General features: G+C 45.7%; 1 long non-coding RNA gene across 1 annotated transcript in view; it reads right to left on the bottom strand.

Moving 5' to 3' along the window:
• Window positions 1-1,185: 1,185 nt before the first annotated feature.
• The window catches only part of LOC125626465 (uncharacterized), a 42,167-nt gene continuing 34,505 nt past the window's right edge, over window positions 1,186-8,847 (bottom strand). The window contains exon 3 of the long non-coding RNA XR_007353780.2: window positions 1,186-1,869. This is a non-coding gene — a long non-coding RNA (uncharacterized LOC125626465). The remainder of the gene's footprint in view (window positions 1,870-8,847) is intronic.

The raw sequence follows: 8,847 nt of genomic DNA, 5'->3' as shown, positions 1-8,847 counted from the left end.
TGTATTTTTGTATTTATTTGTATTTATTTTACTTTTTATTTTATTGCAACTTTAGGAACACATGATGCAACCAGTGTATTCTTGACCTTTAGCTTCTCCACAGCAGTTTGAAAATGGTATTATTTTTGCTGTTCAGCAACGCAGTCTAAGTCTTGCAACAATAGCAAGGGATAGCTGGGGCCTTGAGCTGTTTAAAAAGCTTATTCCTTTAAAAACAAAACAAAAAAAGCACAATCTAATCCTAACCTTTTTCCTTTGTTTTTATTGGTCAGAGGTGCTGAAGGTTTTACTCACACTGGCCGAAATACATAAGGCTTAAGAGAAGCACAAGCCTTATACTAGACCACTGCATGGGGTGAATTTCATCCCTTTCTGTACTGCGTTGACCATACAATAACACTCTTTACTGGACTGGGCTAGGTGTGGCTGGGCCTATTTGCCAAGTGTGTGTAGCCAAAAAGAGCCCGCACTTTTGGGAGCAGCTCCCACTATATAACCTTACCTATGTGCCATGAATTTTTGTCTCCCTGCTTTGCCCACCATTCCTACTAGTGATAAATCTGTCCTGCCAGCTGCCAAATGTCTGTTGTGTGAAAAATTCCTTGCCTTGGGCAAGTCATGTAACCTCTCTGGGCTTCGGTTCCCTATCTGTAAAAAATTTTTTTCCCCTAATAATCTTTCCCTTGCCCATTTAGGCCCAGATTCTACAAAAGCTCACGTACATTTTAATTTTCCATAGTCCCACTGGTCCCCTCAGCAGATGAAGTTAAGCACATGCCTAAATCTCTGCAGGATGGGGGCCTTCGATTCTTACAGCTTCAGAGCATGGACTGTCTCTCACAATGTGTTTGTACAGCACCTCACACAACTGGCCATCAATCTCACCCCGGTCTTTAGTGCTAGTGTGTGGGCTACCATGTTGAATGAGCCTGGGGATTGAACTGGGAACCTCGGGAGCTAAAATAACAAGTATTTGCAGCGTCAGCGAGAGACCATTTATCTGGAACAGTCCCCTACCCTCTGTGGGTTGGACACTTAGGGATGAAGGCAATACATACTGACCATTGGGTGACAAGATCATAATGAAAATAATTACTGGAGAGCAAGACGAGACCCCACTGAAAATCAGGGCCTGTATCTAAATTCTAACAGGATCCTGAAGAAAAACAAGGCCAGCCCTTGGTGCCTGGTTTAAAACACTTCCAACCATATATATTTTATTCGGTTAAGGAGGGAAGGAGGAGGGGACTACAGAAGGAAGAATAAGTGGGGAATCTTAGTTCCCAAAACAAGCCATCAAAGACATTCCAAAGCTAAGATGCCTCTTGCTTTATCAAGATGAACAAATTAATAGGCTAATTGTTGCTGGGGCCAAGTTCTGGTATGTTTCTGGTTTGGAGGTCTGTTATTGTTATCTCAGCTGTGGGACGAAAGGAGTAGGAGGGGAGGAGAAAGGACCTTCAAACACCTGGATTCGTTGGCCTCACATTTAATAGGAAGCAGCATGGGCCACAGGGGACATGTCGCTCTTTTCCACCTACATGTTATTCCAGCCATAAATCCGAGTGACAAGCTTGAACTTTTCTCAATTGACATGTTTACAAGGGAAGTCCACATTTGACAGGAAAATTAAGCATATCAATCACTTAACGAGCTCGTTAATGAATGGCTCTCAGATCTCTCCGATTTCATGCCTGGTAGCACAATTTATTGATCAACCGCCTTTTCTGCTGGAGCTGCCTGCAGTCTTCCTAGAGCCAGATGTTGCCATACCTTGACCCTCAAAGCCAGTGACTGGTTCTGGTCAGGGTTTATCAAGAGGTCAGTTTCTCTTTCAAACCGGAGTTTCCCTTTTCTTTCTTCTTTGTTCTATCAGGAAAAAAAAAATAAAGAGAACAGATGTAGGCTCTGGGCCTCTCACACCCACTCAAACATATGGAAGCTATCTCCTCTGTCTTTGTAATTACACAGGAGCTTGCTTTTCAATGCTTCAGTTTTTATTGCACAGAAACCAACCTATTCCTACATAAAACATTTTTACGGCAGCTCCCCAGGGGCTCCTTTGCAAGATCACATCAGGTATAAAAATGTGCAGGAGACCCTGACAGCTAGCAGAAGCCTTAGACATATGAAGTGTGGACTTGTGAGGCATGCTGCAAGGAGCGTGCAGTGGCATAAAGATGGGGAATGGAATAGGTGGAATGCTTATCAGACAGGTGAGAGCATGAGCGACCCAGCCTAATCAAGAGTGTTCTAGTCTGAGGTGAGGTGGGGGGAAATTAGGCCTGAGTAGAGCTGTGTATGCTAGAAAAACACAAATCAGAGCCTATTAGGAAAATGCAACAGCTGTCAAGAGATACCATAGTGCACAAAATATCTCCAAACCTTAGTTACAATAGGCCTCAGCCATAGCTCTGGTGACAAAGTCTCCTCCCCCTCCCCATCCTGCCAAATATTGTGTCCTGTTGGAAATCTGGTCTATCTAGGTGCTTATACAACTCCTATCCTATCTGAGCACCTCACAAACATAACTGAATTGATTCACACAGTGCCCGTGCGAGCTAGAGAAGGGCTATCCCTGTTTTACAGCTGGAGAGTGGAGGCATGTCTTCACTGAGGAGTTAATTCAAATTAACTCCTCTCGAGTTAGCCTAGCTCAAGTGAGAGAGGCCACACTAATACTTGAGCTACACAGAGGGGTTGTGTTAGCAGCTAATGAGCTGTGCTAACTCAGGCTTTAGCCTATTTCCCTGACCTCCCAGCCAACCCTCACTAAAAGCACCACCACACTCCAGTTAAGGGATTTTTTGTGTGGACAGGACTCAAGTTTGGGGCAACACTCCAATTAACTGAAGTTAATGTTGCAATGAAGACAAGCACAGCTTCTCATAGGTATTTAGGGTCTTAACGTCCATTGATTTCAATAGAAGTTAGGAACCTAAATATCTTCAGGATCTGCACTGAAGTGACTTGCCTGAGGTTACACTGAAAGTCTGTGGCAGAGCCAGGAAGTGACTGAAAATCACCCATGTCTCGTGGACCATCCTTCCTCCACAAGATCTGCATTCTAGATAGCAGTGATGCTGGCAAGGGACTCTAGGCTGTATTAGATGATTGGTTTTAGGGATGATGCTTGGTAAGACAATGGAAGAGGCATCTGTATGTTACTCCACAATCTAATGGATTTTTTAAAAAAGCCCTACTAGAGTGCATCGTGAATATCCCAGTATACAAAGATGACAATTTAAGTGTTTAAAATGTGCTCAAGGTAATTCCAAACAAATTTTAAAGCCATTTCAGACTGTAAAACCCCACAGCTAAATCACTGGCTGTGTGGTGTGAGTGCTTATGTTGCAAAATATTCCTCGGATAGAAGGCAAGGTTTTGAGAGCAGGCAGTAAATAATTATAAATTAGATATTAGTATTAAAAGATGGATTTGTAGCGAATTGATCTTTTGTTTATCAGGATACACATCTTGCCCCACCTCCCTGGGGAACAGTTTTTTATGAGATTTTGGGGGAATTCAGACATTGTAGCTTTTCCAAAATGTACCAAAGTGGGCTGGATGAGTGAAAAAAGCCCACACAATAATGATACTTAGCACTTCCATAGTGTTTTCCTTTTGCCGATATCAAAGTGCGTGGCCTACATTGGTCACACATCATATTAAGGTTCCATTTAGAACTGGTTTATAAACAATTAATAGATGTTAGAAGTACGTTACAGACATTAGTAATATACGTTTATAGATGACTCTAAGCACAGCAGTAGAAGGTGTTATAGATGGTTGTAAACCAGGGTTATTATTACAAGCAACTATTTATTATTAACTATAATTATTATTTATTTAGATTTTGTATTGTAGCAGCACCTCCTGGTCATGGACTAGGGCCCGTTCCACAAGGTGCTGTACAAACACAGAACAAAAAGGTTTGGAAGCTCTCTGGTACAGGGACTGTCTAAGTACTGACCTGTTGGACGCTATATCAATTGATTAACCAGTCATTAAAATGTCTATTAATCATTTCTTAACCCTAAAGAAACCATTTATTAAAGGACCCACAATAAAACATGTGACCCAAATGGCAAATAAACTCCATAGTGTCCCTAGGAGGTAAGCTTATTGGGCTTGAATCTCCTCTCCTATGCACTGGTATAAGTCAGAATTAATGCCGCCCAAGTCAACGGCCTGACGTGAGCACAAGTAAAAGACAAATCAGGCCTATTGTCTCCAATTTCCCAGATGGGGAAATGGAGGCAGAGTGGTTGGACGTTTCAAATGGTCCCAGCCTTGGCCTAACTCTTCTTCCATTGCAGTCAGTGATAGAATTCCCACAGACTCCAATGGGAGCAGAGTTAGGCCAGCACTAAGTACCTTTGGAAACCCATCCAATAGATGGTAAATGACTCATCCAGCATAACACAGCAAGCCAGTGGCACAGTTGGGAATAGACCAGAGTTCTCCTGCCGCCCAGGGCTTTGCTGCCATCACACAACTATCCTTCCTTGGGGCCACAGCAGCTGCATATGGGAGATTTTGTCAGAACACACTGCCACACTGCTTGGCTTTATCCCGATAATTCCCTTCTCCCCTCATCCCAATTTACCACTTTAAGGAATCAAAATACAGTGCATGAAAAATACAAACTCCCGCACAGCTGGCCAGGGAGTGGCAGCTTGGAGCAGACTCATCAGCACAGTATCGCACAAGGCTCCCTGTGCGTGCCCAGCATGTTTGCTAGCTGAAGCTGGAGCGGGGTCCCTAGTGGGTTCGTGGGAGGCAGCAAGGCCAGGTGTGATGGTTGGGCGCTGCCTGAGCTGGCAGGAGTCTTGCTGAGAGCAATACAGCTGCAAGTTGCTCTTGGCAGATATAACGAGACAGGAAAAGAGGAGCCAAGCTAGAAGTGATGCCAGTTCAGCATTTCTCATCCCATGAATATCTACAAAAGGTGATGGCTGAAGGTGTCCACTTGAGTTGCCTCCACCACCAAGAAAGCCTAACCATGTCCCTTCTTCACCAACCACTTTTGCTGCTTCCTTGCATTACTGGATGATCACAGGCATTCCCAGGTCAATGAGCACAAGACACAACGCCCTGCTTCTCTGCTGCAGATGCTAGATGTGCCATTGGCCTGATCCAGAATGGCAATCCCTGTGCATGTTCCTTTGTCCCTGCTGCCGCATAAAGCAGGACAGCCTTGCTGGTTCTCAAACCTTCCTCCTCCTGTGAAAGATTCCCTGGGATGTGAATGAATTTTGAGCATATATATTTAAAACCTCCCTGATGACCTTTTCACTTGGGCTCTTGGTTTAGCCAGGAAAATGTGAAATGATTAAGCAGAGTAAGTGTTGGCTTAATAATAATCATCCTCAGCAGCACCTAGCTAGAGCTATATAGCTTCAAAGCTCTCTGAAAGCTAGATACACAAATAGACTTGGGACCAGTCCATAGTTCACAGCTCACAGATGGCTCTCAGGGCCTGATGCTTCAGGGATGAGAAGCAACAGCAGTTCCCCATCTTCTCCAGTTGGAGTTGTGTGCATTATGGTGATTATTTATTGTGTGTATTATTGTAGCACATACAGAACGCAACCAAGACCAGGATTCACTTAAGTGACCTTGGGCAAACCATTTAATCTCTCTGTGCCTCGGTTTCCCATCTTCTGGTTGTATGTTGTAATCTTTTCTCCAATAATTTGTCTGTCTTATCTAGGTAGACTGCAACCTCTTCAGGGCAGGGACGGCCTCTCATTATGCATGTGTACAGCACCTAGCACACCTCAGCTCAGTTGGGGTCTCCACACGTCATCAGAGTAATGACGGTGGGAGATTTTCAGCTAAAGCTCAAATGCAATCAAAGCTGAGGGGCCTGACTTTGTTTTTACGTGCATTGGTTTTACAGTGGTGCGTCTCCACTAAATTCAGGAGTCACTCCTGATTTACAATTGTATAGGTGAGGAGTGAATCAGGCTTGAAGGTTCTAATCTTCCCAGCCTTGTCACCCTTCCAAAGGGGACGTGCCATGCAGAGGCCTCCTAAAAGAGACCTTGTGAACTGAGAGCTGTCTGCCTCAAATCTATATTCTGGATCCCACAGGGAACTTTTTGGAAGAGGAGGAGGTCTGCTCCCTTATATTGTGCACAGTTCACTCTCACACACATGTACATTGTTGTTCAGCTTGCTGTATTGTCCACAGCTCTCCCACCCCAGAGGTGGTTACCACCTGACACATCGGGGCCTTAATCCCTGACTGGATCCTTTGGTGCAATACAAATATTAAGAAAGAACCAGTGTGCTGCTTGGGTTTGTCACATCTGTGTGGCATCTTTCTGTGACTTGTCCAGAGCAAGCTTCTTCATCATAGAATCATAGAATATCAGTGTTGGAAGGGACCTCAGGAGGTCATCTAGTCCAACCCCCTGCTCAAAGCAGGACCAATCCCCAACTAAATCATCCCAGCCAGGGCTTTGTCAAGCCTGACCCTAAAAACCTCAAAGGAAGGAGATTCCACCATCTCCCTAGGTAACCCATTCCAGTGCTTCACCACCCTCTAGTCAAAAAGTTTTTCCTAATATCCAACCTAAACCTCCCCCACTGCAACTTGAGACCATTACTCCTTGTTCTGCCATCAGCTACCACTGAGAACAGTCTAGATCCATCCTCTTTGGAACCCCCTTTCAGGTAGTTGAAAGCAGCTATCAAATTCCCCCTCATTCTTTTCTTCTGCAGACTAAACAATCCCAGTTCCCTCAGCCTCTCCTCATAAGTCATGTGTTCCAGTGCCCTAATCATTTTTGTTGCCCTCCGCAGGACGCTTTCCAATTTTTTCACATCCTTCTTGTAGTGTGGGGCCCAAAACTGGACACAATACTCCAGATGAGACCTCACCAATGTCAAATAGAGGGGAACGATCACGTCCCTCGATCTGCTGGCAATGCCCTACTTATACAGCCCAAAATGCCATTGGCCTTCTTGGCAACAAGGGCACACTGTTGACTCATATCCAGCTTCTTGTCCACTGTAATCCCTAGGTCCTTTTCTGCAGAACTGCTGCCGAGCCATTCGGTCCCTAATCTGTAGCAGTACATGGGATTCTTCCATCCTAAGTGCAGGACTCTGCACTTGTCCTTGTTGAACCTCATCAGATTTTTTTTGGCCCCATCCTCTAATTTGTCTAGGGCCCTCTGTATCCTATCCTTACCCTCCAGCGTATCTACCTCTCCTCCCAGTTTAGTGTCATCTGCAAACTTGCTGAGAGTGCAATCCACGCCATCCTCCAGATCATTGATGAAGATATTGAACAAAACCAGCCCCAGGACCGACCCTTGGGGCACTCCACTTGATACCAGCTGCCAACTAGACATGGAGCCATGGATCAGCTCTGAACTTTCTTTTTATTGCAACTGGGGGTGCTTTGGGAGCGGGCAGCCAGTCTCACATCAAAGGGAGGGTGGAGGGTAACTCAGCTGATTCTGTCACCGCACGGTGAGGTGGGTCTGCAAAAGAAAGAGAACTTTCCAGCCAGTCTATAAAACAGGGATAGAAACTGCTCAGCTATTAGTCCTACAAATTACTGCTCATGTGTACCTGGGGTTCAGCTTTGAAGCACTCTATCTGGCACAAGGGATACTTGGCTTTTGAAAGGTTCAGGCACAACATGTCCTGAAATGCTCCAGGCTGAAAGGCAGAGTGACTTACTAAGGTTTGCCAGGCAACATGACCATGCACAAGCGTCCCCACCATTCACCCATGGTGAGTGATAATTACACGGGTGAGGAGATGAAACATTCTGCTCCTGGAGGTGGAATTAAAATCAGCTCACAATATGTTCTCTAGACTTTGGCAGAGAACACCATAGAGGGTGGTGATGGCAAAGACATCCTAAGGTGGCATTTAGTCTTTTGGAGGCTGGAGTACTTTCCAGTCTATTTATTATTGAGGTAGTGCGGGTGAGGGCCTTATTGAGCTAAGCATTGTACGAACAAAATACCAAAGACAGTCCCTGCCCCAGACAGCTCACAATCCAGGATTTACACAATATGCCAAATTAACCAACGAGTAGGGAGGGAGGGAACATGGTAGCCATGGAGACAAGGGTGTTAAAGGTGCTTAGTATCTTGATAGATCAGCCCTCAGAGACAATGACAGCCTCCTCTGCCTCCCTGTGTTATGCACACTGGACTTAAACCCTCATCCATGTGACTACCTCTCGCAGCCCAAGAGGATATGAGAGTATGTCAGAAGCTGGTCCAGGCCCCAACTCGGCCCCCTGATGTTAGGTAGGCCGGGACCTCACCCTCTGAGGTGCTGTAGGCCAGGTCTGAAATGCACGGAGAGAACAGCATGCTGGGGAAAGGGGCTTTCCCGGAACTAAACTGACAATGGTGCTGCAGGCCAGTATCTCCAGCCCCACAGCAAACAGTGATGCAGCACAAGCCTCCCGCTGGCTTACTTGATAGGAACAGCAGCGACTGCACTGAAAGGCTCCTATTGACTCCAAAGAGCTTTAGATCAGGCTCTTCTCTGCTCTGAGCGGTGTTTTGTGTAGCTTACAAGAACAATTACAAATTGGCACAGTAAAGAAAGTTCCAGCTGCCCCCAGGAGAGCAATAAATGCAGAAGGCGGCTTGGGTCAGCTCCCTGCTCCTGGGGACAGGGGAAGGGAGGTAACAGTGCCAAAGATGCCTGACCCCTCCCATTAACAAAACCTGAATGCTCTAAAGAGTTCAGGGAAAGAGAAACAAAGCCCTGAACCCACCCACCCCTGGCAGCACGTGCAGAGAACCCCTCTACGTGGCAGGCAGCTCACTGAGGTGGCTCTGGACAAGCCAGGCTCTGAGAATT

The sequence above is a fragment of the Caretta caretta genome, chromosome 26 (assembly GCF_965140235.1).
Source record: "Caretta caretta isolate rCarCar2 chromosome 26, rCarCar1.hap1, whole genome shotgun sequence".
In the NCBI taxonomy this organism is placed as follows: domain Eukaryota; kingdom Metazoa; phylum Chordata; order Testudines; family Cheloniidae; genus Caretta; species Caretta caretta.
Note: the sequence above shows the minus strand (reverse complement) of the source record. Positions and strands in the feature narration are given on the sequence as shown.